Source organism: Sus scrofa, chromosome 7 (assembly GCF_054392235.1).
Source record: "Sus scrofa isolate SSC_HxYL_T2T_F1_AM1 chromosome 7, Sscrofa_HxYL_maternal_Yorkshire_Landrace_v2.0, whole genome shotgun sequence".
NCBI classification, from domain to species: Eukaryota; Metazoa; Chordata; class Mammalia; order Artiodactyla; family Suidae; genus Sus; species Sus scrofa.
This window is the reverse complement of record NC_139389.1, coordinates 88,823,412-88,841,734: the sequence shown is the minus strand read 5'-3', so window position 1 is coordinate 88,841,734 and position 18,323 is coordinate 88,823,412. Positions and strand designations below refer to the sequence as shown.

General features: G+C 35.5%; 1 long non-coding RNA gene and 1 pseudogene across 1 annotated transcript in view; one reads left to right on the top strand and one right to left on the bottom strand.

Annotated features, from left to right (window-relative positions):
• LOC146401740 (uncharacterized) overlaps positions 1-18,323 on the bottom strand; it is a 269,339-nt gene that overhangs the window by 4,964 nt on the left and 246,052 nt on the right. The window lies entirely within an intron of this gene.
• Positions 12,926-13,865, top strand: LOC100525824 (olfactory receptor 4N4C-like; annotated as a pseudogene).

The following is an 18,323-nucleotide window of genomic DNA, read 5'->3' as shown; positions in this document are numbered from 1 at the left end:
ATCTGATAGTGTAAATATCCCCCTTTGTTCTATAATATTGCTTTGTGTATTCTAGGTCCAATGCATTTTCACCCACATTTTCGAATTAACATCGATTTCCTTAAACATACTTATAAGGACACTTTTTTTAATCTTTTGTCATGTGTATATATTTTTCTACTGTACAGCATGGTGACCTAGTTACACTTTTATGTATACATTCCTTTTTCTGACATTACATGTTCCATCACAGGTGACTAGAGTTCCCAGTGCTACACAGCAGGATTCCATTGCTAATCCATCCCAAAGGCAATATTCTGCATCTATTTACTCCAGTTCCCAGTCCCTTCTACTCCCCCTTGGCAACCACAAGTTTATTCTCCAAGTCCATGATTTTCTTTTCTGTGGAAAGATTCCTTTGTGTCATATATTAGATGCCAGATATGTGATACCATATGGTATTTGTCTTTGTCCTTCTGATGTACTTCACTCAGGATGAGAGTCTCTAGTTCCATCCATGTTGCTGCAAATGGCATTATTTTGTTCTTTTTTATGGCCGAGTAGTATTCTGTTGTGTATATATACCATATCTTCCTAATTCAGTCATCTATCGGTGGACATTTGGGTTGATTCCATGTCTTGGCTATTGTGAATAGTGCTGCACTGAACATGCGCAACAGCAAAAAAGCCAACAACCCAATGGAAAAATGGGCAAAAGACCTGAATAGACATTTCTCCAAGGAAGATATACAGATAGCCAACAAGCACTTGAAACAATGCTCAACATCCCTGATTATTAGAGAAATGAAAATCAAAACTACTGTGAGATACCACCTCATACCAGTCAGAATGGCCATCATTAATAAGTCCACAGAGAAAAAATGCTGGAGGGGTGTGGAGATAAGGGAAGGCCTCCTGCACTGTTGGTGGTAATGTAACTTGGTACAACCACTATGGAGAACAATATGGAGGTAACTTAGAAAACTATACACAGAACTATCATATGACCCCGCAATCCCACTCCTGGGCATATATCCAGACAAAATTCCCCTTAAAAAAGACACATGCACCCACATGTTCATGGCAGTACTTATAAGGATAGTGATTAGGTTTTTAATCTATCAATCAAGCAATATAATTGGGGAGAATTTCCATATAACAGCACTAACAACATGAACATAAACTTATCTCTTCACCTAATTTCTCTGTTATGCATGTTAGTTTTCAGAGTGAAGGTCCTGTGTCAATTTTGTTAGAATTTTTTTTACCTTATGACATGTTTAAGCCACTGTAGCATTCTTTTGCCTTAGTTTCATTTTTTAGATTATTGTAGTAACTTGGCTATATTCATTTAGTCTAGGTATTGCATTGAATCTGTTGATTGCTTTGGGTAGTTTGGGCATCTCAGTGATTTTAAGTTTTCCAATCCATGAACACAGAATGTTTTTCCATTTATGTCTATAATTTATTTCATCAATATTTCATAGTTTTGAGTGTATATATTTTCGACCTCCTTAGGTTAGGTTCATTCCTGAGTATTTTGTTTTTGATGCTACTGAAAATAAAATTAATATTGAGTTTCTCTTTTGGACTATTCATGGTGTACACAAATTTTGGATATTAACTCCATATCAAGTACATTATTTGCAAATATATTCTCTCATTAATAGGCTGCCTTTTTTGTTGTTGTCGTTGATGGTTTTCTTTGCTGTACAAAGCATTTTAATTTGTTGTAGTCCCATTTATTTATTGTTGCTGTAATTTTCCCTTTCCTGAAGAGCAGATCCAAAAAAATATTAAGACCAATATCAGAGAGCATACTTCCTGCATTTTATTCTATGAGTTTTAGGGTTCCAGGTCTTAAACTTAAGTCTTTAATCTCTTGTAAATTAATTTAACATATGGCATGAGAAAGTAGTCTATTCTAATCCTTTTGCATGTAGTTGTCCAGGTTCCAACAACATCTGTTGAAGATTCTATGATAAATAAAAATGGTGAAAATGAGCATCTTTATGTTTTTCCTTATCTTAGAGGAAATTCTTTCAGATACACAACATTGCATCTGTTGTTAGCTCTGTGCTTGTTTTATGTAGCCTTTATTATGCAAAATTATGTAACTTCTGTACCCACTTTGCTGAGAGTTTTGTAATTCATAAAAGGATGTTGAATATTATTTTAAAAAAGGCTATCTCTAAATCTCTTGAGATAATCATTTGCTTTTCATTCTTTAATTTATTAGTGTGATGTATCCAGTTGATTGCTCTGTGGATATTGAACCATCCTTGCATATCTGAGATAAACTCTAAGATCACAGTGTATGATCATTTTTAAGTATTGTTGAATTTGGTTTGCAGATGTATTTGGAAAATTTATGAATCTACTTTCATCATGATATTAGCTTGTGATTTTCTTTTTTTGTGTGATACCTTTGATATTAGTATAAAGGGAATTCTGGCATTATAGAACAGGTTTGAAAGTGGTCTTCTTCATTTTTTTTGGAATTATATGCGAAAATGGGTGTTAACTACTATTTAAATGTTCTCTAGAATCCATCTATAAAGACTTCTGATCCTGGAATCTTGTTTGCTGACGGTTTTTTTTTTTAATCACTGATTCAACTTAATTATTAGCAATGAGTCTATTAATATTTTCTATTACTTCCTGACTCAATCTTGGGAGATGATATGTTTCTAGGAATTTATCCAATTCTTTTAGGTTGTCCATTTTCTTTTTTGTGGGGGACACAATCATAGTATGCAAAAAGTTCCTGGGTCAAGGATCGGACCAAAGCCACAGCAATGAAAATGCCAAGTCCTTAACTGATATGCCACCAGGGAATTTCTGTGTTGTCCATTTTCTTGGCATAGAGTTGTTCATAATAATATCTTGTGATCCTTTGTATTCCTGTGATGTTGGTTGTAACCTCTCCTTTTTACAGTTCTGATTTTATTTATCTGGGCCATCTTTTTTTTTTTTTTTTTTTTTTTTACAGAGCTGGCTAAGAGTATATCAATTTTTATATTTTCAAAGAACCATCTCTTAGTTTTATTAATATATTTTTAGAGTCTCATTAATTTCTGCTCTATGTATTATTTCCTTCCTCCTGCTAATTTGAGGTTTTGTTTGTTCTTTTTCCTAGTTCATTTAGATGTAATGTTAAGTTGTTTGAGGTTTTTCTCCCTTCCTTAGATATGATATTACTGCTATCACCTCTTCTTTTAGAACTGCTATGTTGATAGATCTTCATTCATTTCATTTGGCATTTCATTTCCATTTCATTTGGCTCCAAGTATTTCATGATTACCTCTTTCATTTCTTCAGTAATCTATTTGTTTTTTAGCAGCATGTTGTTTTAGATGCCATGCATTTGTGGGTTTTGCAGGGTTTTTTTTTTTTTTTTCCTTGTAGTTGATTTCTGGTCTCATCTGTTGTAGACAAAGGAGAGGCCTGATATGACTTCAGTCTTATTAAATTTATTGAGACTTGTTTTTTGGTCTAGCAGGTTATCTCTTGAGAATATCTCATGTGCACATGAAAAGAATATATAATCTGCTGTTCCTGGACGAAATGTTTTACATGTATCTATTAATTCCATCTGGCTAATGTGTTATTTAAGACTACTATTTCCTATATTGGGTACATATATATTTGTGATTGGTATATCTTCTTGTTAATTGATCATTTTATTATATGTCCTCTTTTGCCTGTTGTTAACAAACTTTGTCTTAAAACCTAATATAAGTATTGCTATCTTGCCTTTCTTTTCATTTTCATTTTCATGGAATACCCTTTTCCATCCCCTTATGTTCAGTCTATGCATTTTTTCAGATGAAGTGAGTCTCTTATAGGCAGTATATAAATGAGTCTTCTTAAAAAATCCATTAAACCACTGTATGTCTCTTGGTTAGAGTACTAGTCTATTTACATTTAAAGTTATAAATATGTACTTATTATCATTTTATTCATTGTTTGGGGACTGCTTTGTAGTTATTTTTTCCTTTATTCTTCTTTGCTTTCTTCCCTTGAATTTGATGACAATATTTAATATTATGTTTGTATTATTTTCTTTTTTGTATGTATCTATTATACATTTTTAATTTGAGGTGTTCCCATTTCTCTGAAATAGTTGGATTAATCTTCCCACCTGTTAGCCTATGATATTGCCCAACCTATAAAAAACTAACCACCCCATATTTTGAGGACTCTTCCCTCCTGCCTTCTGAGATGGCCCACACTTGGTGGAGTGTCTTTCTCCCAGGGCTGCTCTCTCGCCATTTGAGATGGCCCACACTTTGTCCATCTTCTTACCTATCATTTTTTCTCTCACTGAATTCCTTCTGTGCTGCAACATAAAAGAACCTGAACTTCAGGAGTTCCCATTTTGGCTCAGTGGTTAATGAACCCAGCTAGTATCCATGAGGACCTGGGTTCGATCCCTGGCCTTGCTCAGTGGTTTAAGGATCCAGTGTTGCCAGAAACTGTGGTCTTGGTTACAGACATGGCTCAAATCCCGAGTTGTGGCTCGGATCCTGAGTTACTGTGGCAAAGGCTGGCAGCTTCAGCTCCGATTCGACCCCTAGCCTGGAAACCTCCATATGCCATGGGTGTGGCCCTAAAAAGACAAAAAAAAAAAAAAAAGAAAGAAAAAGAACTTGAACTTCAGTAAGTCCTGGGATCAGGTGAGTGATTTTAATTAAACAACAAAAACAACAACAAAACAGTGGGTTCAAGTCCAGTCTAGGCTTTAGCTAGGGTTGTGTGTCCCAGCCTGAGGGTTCTAGTTCCAGTCTGAGGAGTAGAGGTTCAAAACTATAAGCCTGAAACTAATGTGGGAACTTGCATGGCTAAAGAGTAGGAAAGCTACATACCTTGACAATTCAGAAACTAAAGAGTTGCTCCATTCCCCTTTGGTGGCACATTAGATAGGTTTACTAAAAATGAATACAAATACTCATGTAGGATAAATAAACACTTTTTAAAATACTTTGAGAACTGGCAAAAAAAAAAAAAAAAAAAAAAAAGATGGCGTAGAACACAGAGAGTGTAAAAATCAAATGAGGTTGAGAACCCAGAGAAATAAATGAGAAAACAGATACCAGGTTTTGCTATTTGGACTTGTGTTCTATTTTGAAGGCCACAAGTGTGGGCAGTAGGGACAGAGATGGATAGGGCACCAGATCCACCTAAGGATCAGTTCCACATGCTCAGGTCTCAAAGGATATGTTCTCTGGGTAGTGGTGAAATAGATTTTTAAAATCTCACCACCCCAAAAGGCAAGAAAGAGAAAAAAGAATTATGAAGCATAAATGGGCTCATATATATTTGGGGGGTTTGAATTTATACTAGTGAGTAGTCTGAATCACTGCTAGCTGATAATTTTCTTCAGTGTTTTTGGTTCCAGAGTTATAATGCTTCCTGATAGAAATACAAATGTCCTTTGAAGATGCCTGTCTTTGTTCTAGGATTCAAAGTATTTTACTGATAAACTTGAAAGAAAAAAGAGCTTACAGTCAAACATCAGTGAACACAATTTAAAGCAAGACTTTGTGAAAGCCAGAAGAGCAACAGAAAGGACAATCAAAACCACAAAAGAACCACAGAATATAAATTAAGTGTATTTAATATTTTTGGAAAAATTAAAAAATGGTTGGAAATATGAATAAAGAGAAAGATGGTATAAAAACAAACAGGAGAATTATGAGAAAAATACAGAGAACTCCAGATTTAGGTTAAAAATTCAAAAGATATATTTAAATACAAATTAGACACATCCAGAGAAAAAGTAACCTACAATATAGACCTAAGTAAATGATCAATAATGCAGGGCAGAGACAAAATGGGATAGAAAGAATGAAAGCTGGAAAGAATGCATTTGTTTAAATGCACTTTAAAACAGATCATAATAGAACTGCAGATCAGTAAGACCACTAAACAGATGTTGAACATATCTGACTAGAAAAACAGAGATTATTCTTAAGAGAGAGTTAGGGTGTCAGCTGATGTTAATAGCAAAAATGTAAACCAACAAAGAGTTATAATTAGTGTTTGGAGAGAAAATCATTAATTATCAGCTCTGTGAAAATAAAAACATCCTCAGAAAAACAAAACAAAGTTTGCTACTAGTAGATAACCAACTAAGAAAAATTTCAAAGGATATAATTGAACAATAAGAAAGTGATCCTGGCTGAAAAGTTTCAGATGAAAGAGAAAAACAATGGACCAAAACAGTGGGTAGAGGCAGACTCATATGAATGGTACCTTGATTTTTGTCAAAGATATCTATACAATTCTCTAGGAAAGGAGAGTTTTAAACAAGTGATGCTAGAGCAACTGAATACTCAAATGGAAAATAATGAACTTGGACCTCTATCTCACTGCATACACAACATTAATTTGAGTTGGATCATAGACCTAACTGTAGTAGTTAGAAATATAAAGCTTCTATAAGAAAATATGGAAGATTATATATTTTCCATCCTTGGAATAAGCAATGATTTCTTAAATAGCACAAAAGAAACATTTCAGACAATTTATACATTAAACATTAAAAAATTAAAAAATACTGCTCATTGAACTACATCATTATGAAATTAATAAGCAGGGGAGTTCCCGTCGTGGCTCAGTGGTTAATGAATCCGACTAGGAACCATGAAGTTGCAGGTTCAATCCTTGGCCTCACTCAGTGGATTAAGGATCCAGAGTTGCCATGATCTGTGGTGTAGGTCACATACGCAGCTCAGATCCCGAGTTGCTGTGGCTCTGGTGCAGGCTAGTGGCCACAGCTCCAATTAGACCCCTAGCCTGGGAACCTCCATATGCTGCAGGAGCAGTCCTAGAAGAAGCAAAAAAAAAAGAAAAGAAAGAATGTTCATGGAAACTTTATTCATAGCCCAAGATTTAAGCAACCCCAGTGCCAATAAAATAATAAAAATGATAAAAACTTTGGGTTTTATACAAACAGTAGAACATGATTCAGTAATTAAAAGGAATAGCTGCAGATAATGCAAAATATGCATGAACCTTAAAAACATAATGCAGTTAAAAAGTCAGATAAAACAGAACACATATCATGATTTTACTTTTATAAAATCCAAAGAAAAGCAAAACTAGCCTATTATGTTAGACATTTAAAAGGGGTTGCTCACTATGGTGGTAGTTGCAGGGAAGAATGACAAGGGTCAAAAAGCAGCTTTCTGGAATGATGGATACATTCTACAACTTGTTCCTTGAGTGCATACATTTGATAGAAATGATCAGTTCCAAAACTTATCTGTACATTTTCATGTATATAAATTATATTTAAAGAATAACCAAGAACTTGTTTTTATGCTTGCTTCTAAATGCATGTAATTTGTTGCCTTAAGGACACAACAGATTTTAGTTTTCTGTTGTCAGATATGAGGAGAAATGGACATATGGAGGACAGATGGGAAGGAGATTTCTCATTGTACAAATTATTTTTAAATCTTTCACTTCTGAAACATGAATATATGATTCATTTTGAAAAGTTTACTTTAAAAAACAAATATATTTAAAGCAGAATGTCTAATTGTCAACCTTTACTTGTTTCAGTTATCCCCGTATTTCAAAATTACACAACCACCCACACAGTTATGTTGATCAAAATCGAGGTCAAAATCAAGATCAAATTTTAAAAAATCAAGATCAAAATCAAGAGTTGTTCTTGCTTCCTTATCTTCCAGTCCATCACCAAGCCCCTTGGACTATTTCTCCAATATATATATTTGGTATAAATTATTCCTTCCATCTCCTGTTCTAGCCTACCCTCCTGTCATCTCCTCCGTAGTACTGCAAATGCCCTCTGACTAGTCTCCTGGCTTCTACTCTTTGCCCTCTATGACCTGTTCTTTACTAGTAAACAGAATAATCCTTTAAAAATGTAAATCAGATAATGGTTCTCTTCTGCTTATAACGTCTCAAATGGAATGACGACCAATTGCCTTTTGGTCTATATCTGATACTTCCTCTCTATCTTGCCTTATAATTTTTTTTCCCAACTTATCCACTATTAACCTTGCCATACTGGCCTTTCTGCTTCTTTCTCCTTTCTGCTTCTCACTGCACCTCCTCCTTCCAGCTTCAGGGCCTTTTATCAGCTCTTTTTTCAGATGTTCTCATAGTCAGCTTATTGTAGATCTCAGTTGAAAAGCCATGTCCTCAGCAAGGCTCTCTGTGGCCAGCTCACCTGGAGCAGCCATTTCTTTCCCATCTCTTCCTAGCACGTCACTATATCATAGTACATCATAGCACTCACCACCATCCGATATTTTCTCTCTGATATGTTAGAGTTTACCGTCCTCTCCGTGCATTACAATGTAAAATCCCCAGGGGAAGGAATACTTTTGTCTTGTTCAGTGAGACATTGCTAACACCAAAATACAGCCTGATTCATGACTTTGTTTCTAAAATTGTCTAAAATTATCAATTTTTACCAGTAGGAATAAGAAGTCTCCCTTCTGGGGACTAGTTTAGATCAACAGGTTTATTTAAGTATTATGTAAACATTAGGAATCAAGGTACCTGATTATGTCTACAGTTATGGAAAAAAAAATCACATTTAAAAAAATCTTCAGTGGCAATAAAGACTGCAATGTACTCCAAGATGAGGACTTTTCTCCTCATGTGTTTCTCCAAATATTTTCTTTTTTGTTTGTTTCCTTCTTTCTCTTTTTTGAATGAATAACTTTCTTTCATTTGTTAAATCTATTTGTATATGTGGTTTTAGAGAATATGCATTTCTATGCTTCTTTATCCTTTTATGTTCATTTCTTCCTTTCCTAATACTGTCCTTGCATTTGTCCCTATTCTTTAATTTTCTTTTTCTCTTTCTCTACATTTTTATCTTCCTAATTTTGTATATCTATTTCTTTCTCTATTTTTCCCATTTTTCACTCCTCCTACTTCTCTTCCTATGAACTGGATATAAAATAGAATGAAATATCTTTGGTTCTGCATTTTTTTATTAAAAATATATGGACAATATTTTAATTTTTTAATGGAAAATAAAGCAAAATCACATCTAACTAAAATTTAAACTAAGTTGCTTTCTACTACAGGATTCTTAATTAATTTTTTCTGTTTAATAACATTAAATTGAAAAAGAAATACTCCCTCATCATTTCTTTAGCCGAGCATAGGAGTCAAATATTCCTAAAATGAAGAACAGCAAATATCAAGACCACAATAGGGTCTATTTAGGAGGATGTCTCCTCTAGAGGATTTTCAGTTCTACAACATGCAGGTTCTTTTAAATAAGGAATTATTCAAAGGAGACCTTGCAAGCATTATTTATTTTCTCTTTGCCTATGTCTTTGTCATTGGAAATACATTGAATCTAAGTTACTTATCATCTATGTGACCATATTATTTCCTTTCTTGATATAGCAATTATTTCCTGTCAGTTATTCTATTTATCTCTCCCTCTCTCTTTTTTTTTTTTCTTGTTTTTGTCTTTTTTTGGGGGAGGGGCTGTACCAGCAGCATATGGAGGTTCCCAAGCTAGGGGTTGAATTGGTTCTGCAGCTGCTGGCCTACACCATAGCCACAGCAATGTGGGATCCAAGCCATGACTGCAACCTACACCACAGCTTATGGCAATTCTTGATCCTTAACCCACTGAGCAAGGCCAGGGATCGAACCTGCATCCTCAAGCTAATGAATGCTAGTCAGATTCTTTTCCTCTAAGCCATGATGGGAACTCCTATTTTTGTCTTTTTGAATTGCAGTGTAACATATAAACATCCCTTGGCTTTCTATTCACTCAGACCCAATAAACATGCTCACCATTCCACTATTTCCGTCACTGGTGGAATATTGCTTTCAGAACCCATAAGTGACACAGTGTCTCCTTAACTGATATGTACTTGCATATTTGTACCTAACAAATCTCTAATTCTTTGATAATATCCTACTGGCATTCTGAAATTTCCCTTTAAAGTGTTCTGTAGTTTTGTTAGTCTTCAAATTCCCAAAGTACATTCTCTGTTGCATCACAAATTGGTTGTTATTTCCAAACATTAAGAGGCCCCTCTGTGAGAAGAGATATTTAAGAACAAAGGCAGGAATAATCAATTATTGTCCCTTCCATTAGAAGGTGGTGTCTGTTGTGGGATAGCAATGCTGGATTGCTAGAGAGGTAAATTTATTTGTTACTCTACATATTTACAAGGAACAGAAAGAAGGAATAAATGGAAACATCACAACTCTTCTGATGGGACATCTGCTCTCTTGGAATGCAATGGTCAGAATTATAGTTGGAAAAAACTAATATTTGAAGTCTGAATTCAATAATACAGTAGCACATTTTATCTGTTTTTAATAACATATGTCTATTTTATCCTGATATTTTGAATTACTTTATTGGGGATATACAAAGCCTTTATTAAAATACCAGTTGTCTTCAAGATGTTAATATTTGGTCTTAACTTTACATAGGGTATACTAACTGAAAGAAGTGAGGGATGTTAGGTGGTAATAAATCCCATCTGTTAAGAAGTCAATAGAAGAACATTAGTGCATGATAGGAAATAAAACACAAGGCAGAGAGGAAGAGCCTACAACTCATAAACTTAGAGATAGTTAAAGATTTTTCTTAAGTACTAAAGGCAGCCTCAGTGTTTTAAAGAGTATGAAATGACCAAGTGTGTTATAGAGTGCAAGATGCAAACAGTATAGAAATAACTACAGAGGAATTCTTGACTTACTTTTCAAACAGTTGGTTTTGTGCTAAGATGGAATGATAAATATTGAAGCTAATGAATGCTAAGAAAACAAGGATGAAAGGAAGGGAGAGAGGAGGGAGGAGAGAAGAAAGAAAAAGAGAAGAAAGGAAGGAAGGAAAGGAAAGGTGTGGAGAAGAGCAAAGCAATTTGGATCAGGCCATTTGTAAATGTTTGTGCTTAAGTTTTGCTTAGGAAACAACATGTGTACCTCTTTAATAATTCCTAATTTTGACTAACATCTGTTGTTAATGAATCTATCTGGGTTTAGGCATACAAAATCAGACATTTTTATTTTTTTGTTTTATTTTGTCTTTTTAGAGTTCCACCTGTGGCATATGGAGATTCCCAGGCTAGAGGTTGAATCAGAGCTATAGCCACTGGCCTATGCCACAGCCACAGCAACTTGGAATCAGAGCTGCATCTGCGACCTATACCGCAGCTCATGGCAACTCCAGATCCAACCCACTGAGCGAGGCCAGGGATCAAACCTACGTCCTCATGGATGCTAAGTCAGATTTGTTTCCACTGAGCCATGATGGGAACTCTTACTTTAAATAGATATGCCATTATAAATATGTTCTTTGGTTTCTTGATTTGGGATGTGAATTTTTTTTCCTTCTTTCTCTTCTTTTTCATTCTATCACCATTTATAGTTAAAAGTAGTACACCCATCTTTCCATCCTCTCGACACTCCATTATCCACTCTACTTAAAAACAAATGTGTTGTGTAACTGAAAGCATGTGCAATATTGTTCTATATCACACTGCTGTATTATGCTCTAGTTCAAAAGTCTTCAAGTTTTTACATTTTCTTATCCTAACAATAAACAATTTTTGAGCATGTAAAAACAATACATTTAGGTTTTTTTTGTAATTTTACATTAAATTACACTATGACACTTTCAAAAGTAGAAATTCAAAGAATGGGGTATAATCATTGATGTTTATGTTGGGGAGGGGAAATTTTCCCCTCTACCCATCTTGAACTCTTGTTGCTGGACTAATAATGAAACAGACACAAGATAGGTTAACAGAGAAAAAGAAACCAATTTTAATCATGTCCATGGAGACCTCATAGAAATGGGACATAAACAACTGTCCAAAGCAGAAGCTTTTATACTATTTTGACAAAAAACCCAATAAATTTGTGAGGACTTGATAGGACAAAGAAACACGTTTTAGGTGCTCAATCAGTGACGCATCTAATGGAGTTGGGGCTTGGGGTAGAAAAATAAAGAAGTAACAAGATTTGTTCATACAGGTTTCTCAGCCTCAATTCCCTATCTCCAGTGATAAGACTCTCCTTGTACCTCCAGATGAAGGGAGTATACCTTTCACAGGAGAGATTTCCTTCCTGCTTTAAGGGAGAAAGAAAGGAGGGTCAGAGTGTTTCCTTTGCATTGGCCATTTAAGTAACTAATTCAAAATAATCAATATGCCATTAAGCCATATTTTGGGGTGGCCTACCCTAGGTCCCCGAATTTCACTACCAGTGAATTATTATGTACATCAGGTGAGCACATTGCCAATTTGCAGACCACTGTACAAATAAGCCTCAGATCTCAATTTCTTCAAAATGACCAAGATTCTTTTTATTTAGACCAGGATGATGGGTTAATATTCTATAGAGAAAAAGAAAACATTTCAAGTCATAATTGTTTTTTTTAACTTTTTAGGTAAGTATTCTTATATTACTATTATATAGTAAATGTACCAGTTTCTGTATAGTTTAATAGTTCAATACATTTTGAAAATAAAAGACATTTGTAACCATTACAATTGAGATATGAGCATTTCTGTTGCCTTAAAAATATCTGTCATTCCTCTTTGCTGAGAATCCCTACCTCATCGCAATCCCCTCCCATTTCAAATAAAACTTCAGAAATTGATATCTGTGTTTAAATTTTTTCTCTGTCAGAAAAATGTTCATATATCTCACAAAAATCATGAACAAATCCAGGTCAGGACAGAGTGCTGCACGAGAGAGCAATTAAATTGGAACACAGGACAGAGGTGACAAGTGTAGCTTCAAGACAAGGGAGTTGGTGCTTATGATTTATAGAAGACTAAAGGGTAGAAGAGATTTCTTACTTTGTGGGAGGGTCATGGTGTAACATAGATGTAGAATACACAAGTTTTAGTTATAGAAGAACTATAACCTAGATGAAAGAATGGAAATAAATCCTCTATTCCCTGATGTACTGCAGGCAGAGGAGATGGAGATTAAAAACAGCACTTTGGTAACAGAATTTATCCTCCTTGGTCTGACTCAGTCTCGAAATATCCAGCTCCTGGTCTTTGTGCTAGTTTTCATTTTCTATCTCATCATCCTCCCTGGAAACTTCCTCATCATCCTCACCATCAGGTCAGACCCTGGCCTCACGGCTCCACTCTACTTCTTTCTGGGCAACTTGGCCTTCCTGGATGCATCCTACTCCTTCATCATGGCTCCCAGGATGCTGGTAGACTTCCTCTCTGAGAAGAAGGTGATCTCCTACAGAGGCTGCATCACTCAGCTCTTTTTCTTGCACTTCCTTGGAGGAGGGGAGATGTTACTCCTGGTAGTGATGGCCTTGGACCGCTACATTGCCATCTGTCGTCCTTTACACTACTCAACTGTCATGAACCCTAGAGCCTGCTATGCCTTGTCCTTGGCTCAGTGGCTTGGAGGCTTTGTCCACTCCATCATCCAGGTGGCCCTCATCCTCCACTTGCCCTTCTGTGGTCCAAACCGACTAGACAACTTCTTCTGTGATGTGCCACAGGTCATCAAGCTGGCCTGCACTGACACCTTTGTGGTGGAGCTCCTGATGGTCTTCAACAGTGGCCTGCTCACTCTCATTTTGTTTTCTGGGACTTCTGGCCTCCTATGCCATTGTCCTCTGCCATGTATGTAGGTCTGCTTCTGAAGGGAAGAGCAAGGCTCTGTCCACATGCACAACTCATATCATCATCACACTTCTCATGTTTGGACCTGCCATCTTTATCTACACCTGTCCTTTCAGAGCTTTACCAGCTGACAAGATGGTTTCTTTTTTCCACACAGTTGTCTTTCCTTTGATGAACCCTGTGATTTATACCCTTCGCAACCAGGAAGTGAAATCTTCTATGAGGAGGATATTAAGCCGGCATGTGGTTTGTTGAACAGATTGTATAATAAGCTATGAAGGGGAAATTCTGGCCCCAAATAATTAATTTAACAAATATTGTTTTTCATTGAGTGCCTTCCGTTTCTCATGTACAGTTGTACTAATAGGGGAAAGTTATACATAACAAGTGAATATAGTTGATATATTTAAAGAACAAAGTTGTTGGACTATAAGGAATGAATGTGAGAAATTTAGGGGTTAAGTTATATGTGGCTGTAAGGGCCAAATCACCAAAGTCTCTTAGGCCAAGGTAAGTTTTATTTTGTTCTAATTGAAATAAGAATTTATGTTAATATTTTAAGTAATAGAGTTGATTTATCCGTTATTATTTCTTTCATGGTTTAGAGGAACATCATTAGGATTCTGGGCAGAGAGCCATAAGTGGCAAAATATCATTAAAAAGCAAATGTTATGCTGCAGACTTATTTAAACAATTTAAAATGCTTGAAAATTCCTTAAAATAAATACATTCTTTCCCCTCACAAAGTTTGTACACTAAGAAAGGAAAACAGTTGGTTTTATGGGAAAAAAATCATGAAAGTATTTCACTTGATTGTTTTTCAGTGTGGTCTGATTATTACTAAGAGATTTTTACAGATCCTCCCTGGATGTTAAAACTGGCCCTCAGTTGCTTTCAGTCTGATTATGGAATTATAGTTATTTGGTACTATATATTCTGTTGGAGATTATCTGAAATAAAACAGTGTTTAATGTGGGAAATTAGATATTTTAAAATTGTTTATGGAGTAGGAGACCACTCTATATGCCAGGCTACAGATATTCAGACATAAATAAAGACATAGAGAACCTAAAAACATGGATTGAGATTAAAAATTTGTGTTGAAAACTTATAGTACATGTACCAAAACCAGTAGAGATAAGGAATATTTGAACATCACTATCATCAAACTTGACCTAGTTGCTATTTATAGAGTGATGCACTCAGAAATAAAGAACCCAAATTCTTTTGAAATTCATGAGTCATTCTGCAAGATAGACCCTATGCTAGTTCATACAAAGTCTCACTATATTTCATACAGATTATATACTCTGACTATAGTGAAGTTGAGTTAGAAACAACAGACAACATATTTACCATAAATATTTGCAAGTTAAGTCACATCCTTCTAAACTACTTCATGTGTCCCAGTAGAAATTATAGAGGATATTAGAAATACTTTCTTTCTCACATTTATTTTTAGACTCTGTAGCTGCTGTTGAAGATTACACAAATCAATGTTGTTAATCACAATGGGGTTTAATGTGGGGAAGTAAGTACTGATAAAGTCTTTAAAGAAGTAGGGGACCATTTTCCATGCTGGGCATCCAGAAATGGTGGCCAGAAGAACACGTTGAAGCTAATTTTTCATGTGATTATGAGGAAACTGCAATACTGCGCAAATGGGATAACAGAAGCCACTTTGCCAGGGACTGACTGAAGAAACACACTAATTAACCATGGTCTGGAATCAGGAGAATGATACAGAACACCTTTCAGTTTATTTGCCTCTTTTGCCAATTAATTAATTTTTCTCTCAAATCAAGTGATACATGAATATGTTTGATAGGCAGAATTTGGAAATCTAAGTGAAATAATCATTGGAGAGCCTGTTTATATGTTCACAGTTTCTTTGGGAAAACAAAACAAAGCAATGCAAAAAACAGTGGGAAAGCATAGGATAATAGTTTTATAATTTTGGAGGTGAGAAGGCCAGTGAAGTATGACACAAAAATAGAAAATGAAAATGAAAAGTGATATTTGACATGTTAAAAATATCTGTGTGGCCAAAAGTGAAAGAGTGATGAAAATCTGCCCCCCACATGAAGATGTGCAGGTAATTTGTGAGAACTATAGAAGTTTACATGGAAATTGAATTGAGTGTTTCTTCTCTAACCTGGGATGGTATATGGGAGCATTAGTCCATAAAGATCAAAATAAAAAACTATGAACTAAGGAAACTAAAATAAATGATGAGTTTAATTCACCTAATACAGAGAAATGAATACATGAATATGAAATTGATACATACCCAGAAGGAAATACGAGCAACTGAAACAAACAGTCAATTAACAACGGAAAATGTGGAAAGGTTTATAAACATAATAATAATGTTATTCTCAAAAGCAAACTAATGAGAATAAAGACCACTGGTTCTGGTTAGCTTGTAGAAGAATGCTACTCATGTATTATCAACAACAAAAACACTGCAAAATGAAAACTGTACTTTTCTATAAGGTCATGAAAGAGTGGATGAAGCAGAGAAGTCTTTGTATTGAGCTCCAAAGAGGAGCAGGGCCTGTATAGACAAGCAGAGAGCTATGGCAGCTCCACACCTGTGGGCAAGTACCTAGTCTGGATGTTGGCAGATGAAGGTGTGATTTACAATAATTTGAGATATTTTGAAGGGATGAGAAAAAGCAAGATGCTCTTCTAATGACCCATGAGATACAGACATATTAGAATCTGAGAGAGCTAATTTGCCTGTCTCCTTTTCCCTCTTCCTTTTTTTTTTTTTTTTTGTCTTTATAGAGCAGCATCCTCGGCATATGGATGTTCCCAAGCTAGGGGTCAAATCCGAGCTGTAGCTGCCTGCCTACACCCACGCCACAGCAACACCAGATCTGAGCCACATCTGCCACCTATACAACAGCTCACGTAACACCAGACCCTTAACCCACTAAGTGAAGCCAGGTATCGAACCCACCTCCTCATGGATACTAGTCAGGTTTCTTACTGCTGAGCCATGATGGGAACTCCCTCTCTCTTCCCTTTTGTAACCACTAGTTTGTGTTCTATCTCTGTGAGTTTGTTTCTGTTTCACATACACAGTCATTTCTGTTACTTTTCAGATTTCATGTATAAGTGATAACATACAGCATTTTTCCTTCATGGTCTGACTTATTTCATTAAGTACAATATTTTCTAGGTCTAATCATTATTTGAAAAAAATCAAAATTAATTACAAAATAAATGCTAAAACTTAAACGAATTCAGGATAGGTAATAATATGAGAAGCTATATTAGAAGTTGAGGCAAAAGGAAAAATCTGTAGTGTTCAGATCTTTTATTAGAAAAGTTGATAATCTGCTCATAACTTTTACATTAACATAGATTCTTAAGCTATGGCATTAAAATCTTATTTATCATTATCAGGTTTTTGGTTTGATGCTAATTTTTTTTATTTTTTTATATTTTATTTTTTTAATTTAATCTTATTTTTTGAATTATTTCCCCAATACAATTTTTTTTTTTCTACTGTCCAGCATGGTGACCCAGTTACACGGTAAATTTAGTGCCTGAGGCAAGTATGTCACTTGCCTCATCCTGACCCTGCTTTCTTTCTTGGTGTGTATGTGTGTGTGTGTATATATATATATATATACACATATATATATATATATATATACGTATGGCAACGATCTCTCATAATTTATTGACTTTTTTCTCTCTTTGATTTTATTATAAGAAGTGAAAATTTTTAGCCTTCTATTTATGTTGACCTAGCTAATGTGCTTGAAATTTGGTTCTATTTTCTCACCAATTGGGAGGATTTTGGTGTTAAAATTCAGGATTAACCCAGGATGGCATTATGTGACATATTTTAGAATATTAGCCTTTTATAGAGGTCTGGCATTTTTCTTTGCCTAATTCAGTTGACTTTCTAGTCACTCCCTTTGGAAATGTTCAGCAGGGTCACAGCAGTCTCAATTCTCCAAAGCACTTTCTCCACTGCATCATAAAGGATTAGAGGAGATTTCAAAATCTGAGGTTCCCTGCATGAGAACAGATATTTCTGAACAATGACAAGCATGGTCAGTGAATCTTTTTATCAGGATGGGGAGGAGGGCTACATTGTGAGAATTACATCAAACCTGGAGACTCCAATTTCTGGGGATGGGGGACTACTCCTATTTACAAGAAACGGGCAGGACAGAACAATAGTAAACCCATTACAAGGACTCTACTGCTTCATCTGCTGCCTTGGAGTGCAATGGCATAGAGATCAGAGTTTCAGCAGAATAGCCAGAGCCTTAGGTCTGAATTCCTCAGTGTGGCATTTTCTACCCTCTCCCCAAGGGATTGCCGGCTGCTCCTGACGCTTAGAGTTACTTTAATGATGGACAGAAACTTTCATTCTATTACCCTAATTAAGTGAACTCATCAATAGCTTTCAGAGATTTGACATCTGGTTTAGAACCCAGGAGCATACAGTGGCTGACACATTTTATGTTCCTTGTAAAGTACAAAGGAAAGGGAAGAAGATGCAAAAAGGGTAGGCTTAAGGGCTCCAGGGAAAAGCTTCACAGATTTTATGATTTTGCAGAAGCTTAACCCAGATCTCTTAATTTCCATATGCAATGCTTTTGAGAGTTTCTTCTGTTGCCTATGGTTCTATCATTCATCCACACAGGGCTTTGATGGCTAGTACAGAGAAAGCTGTGAAACTGAGCA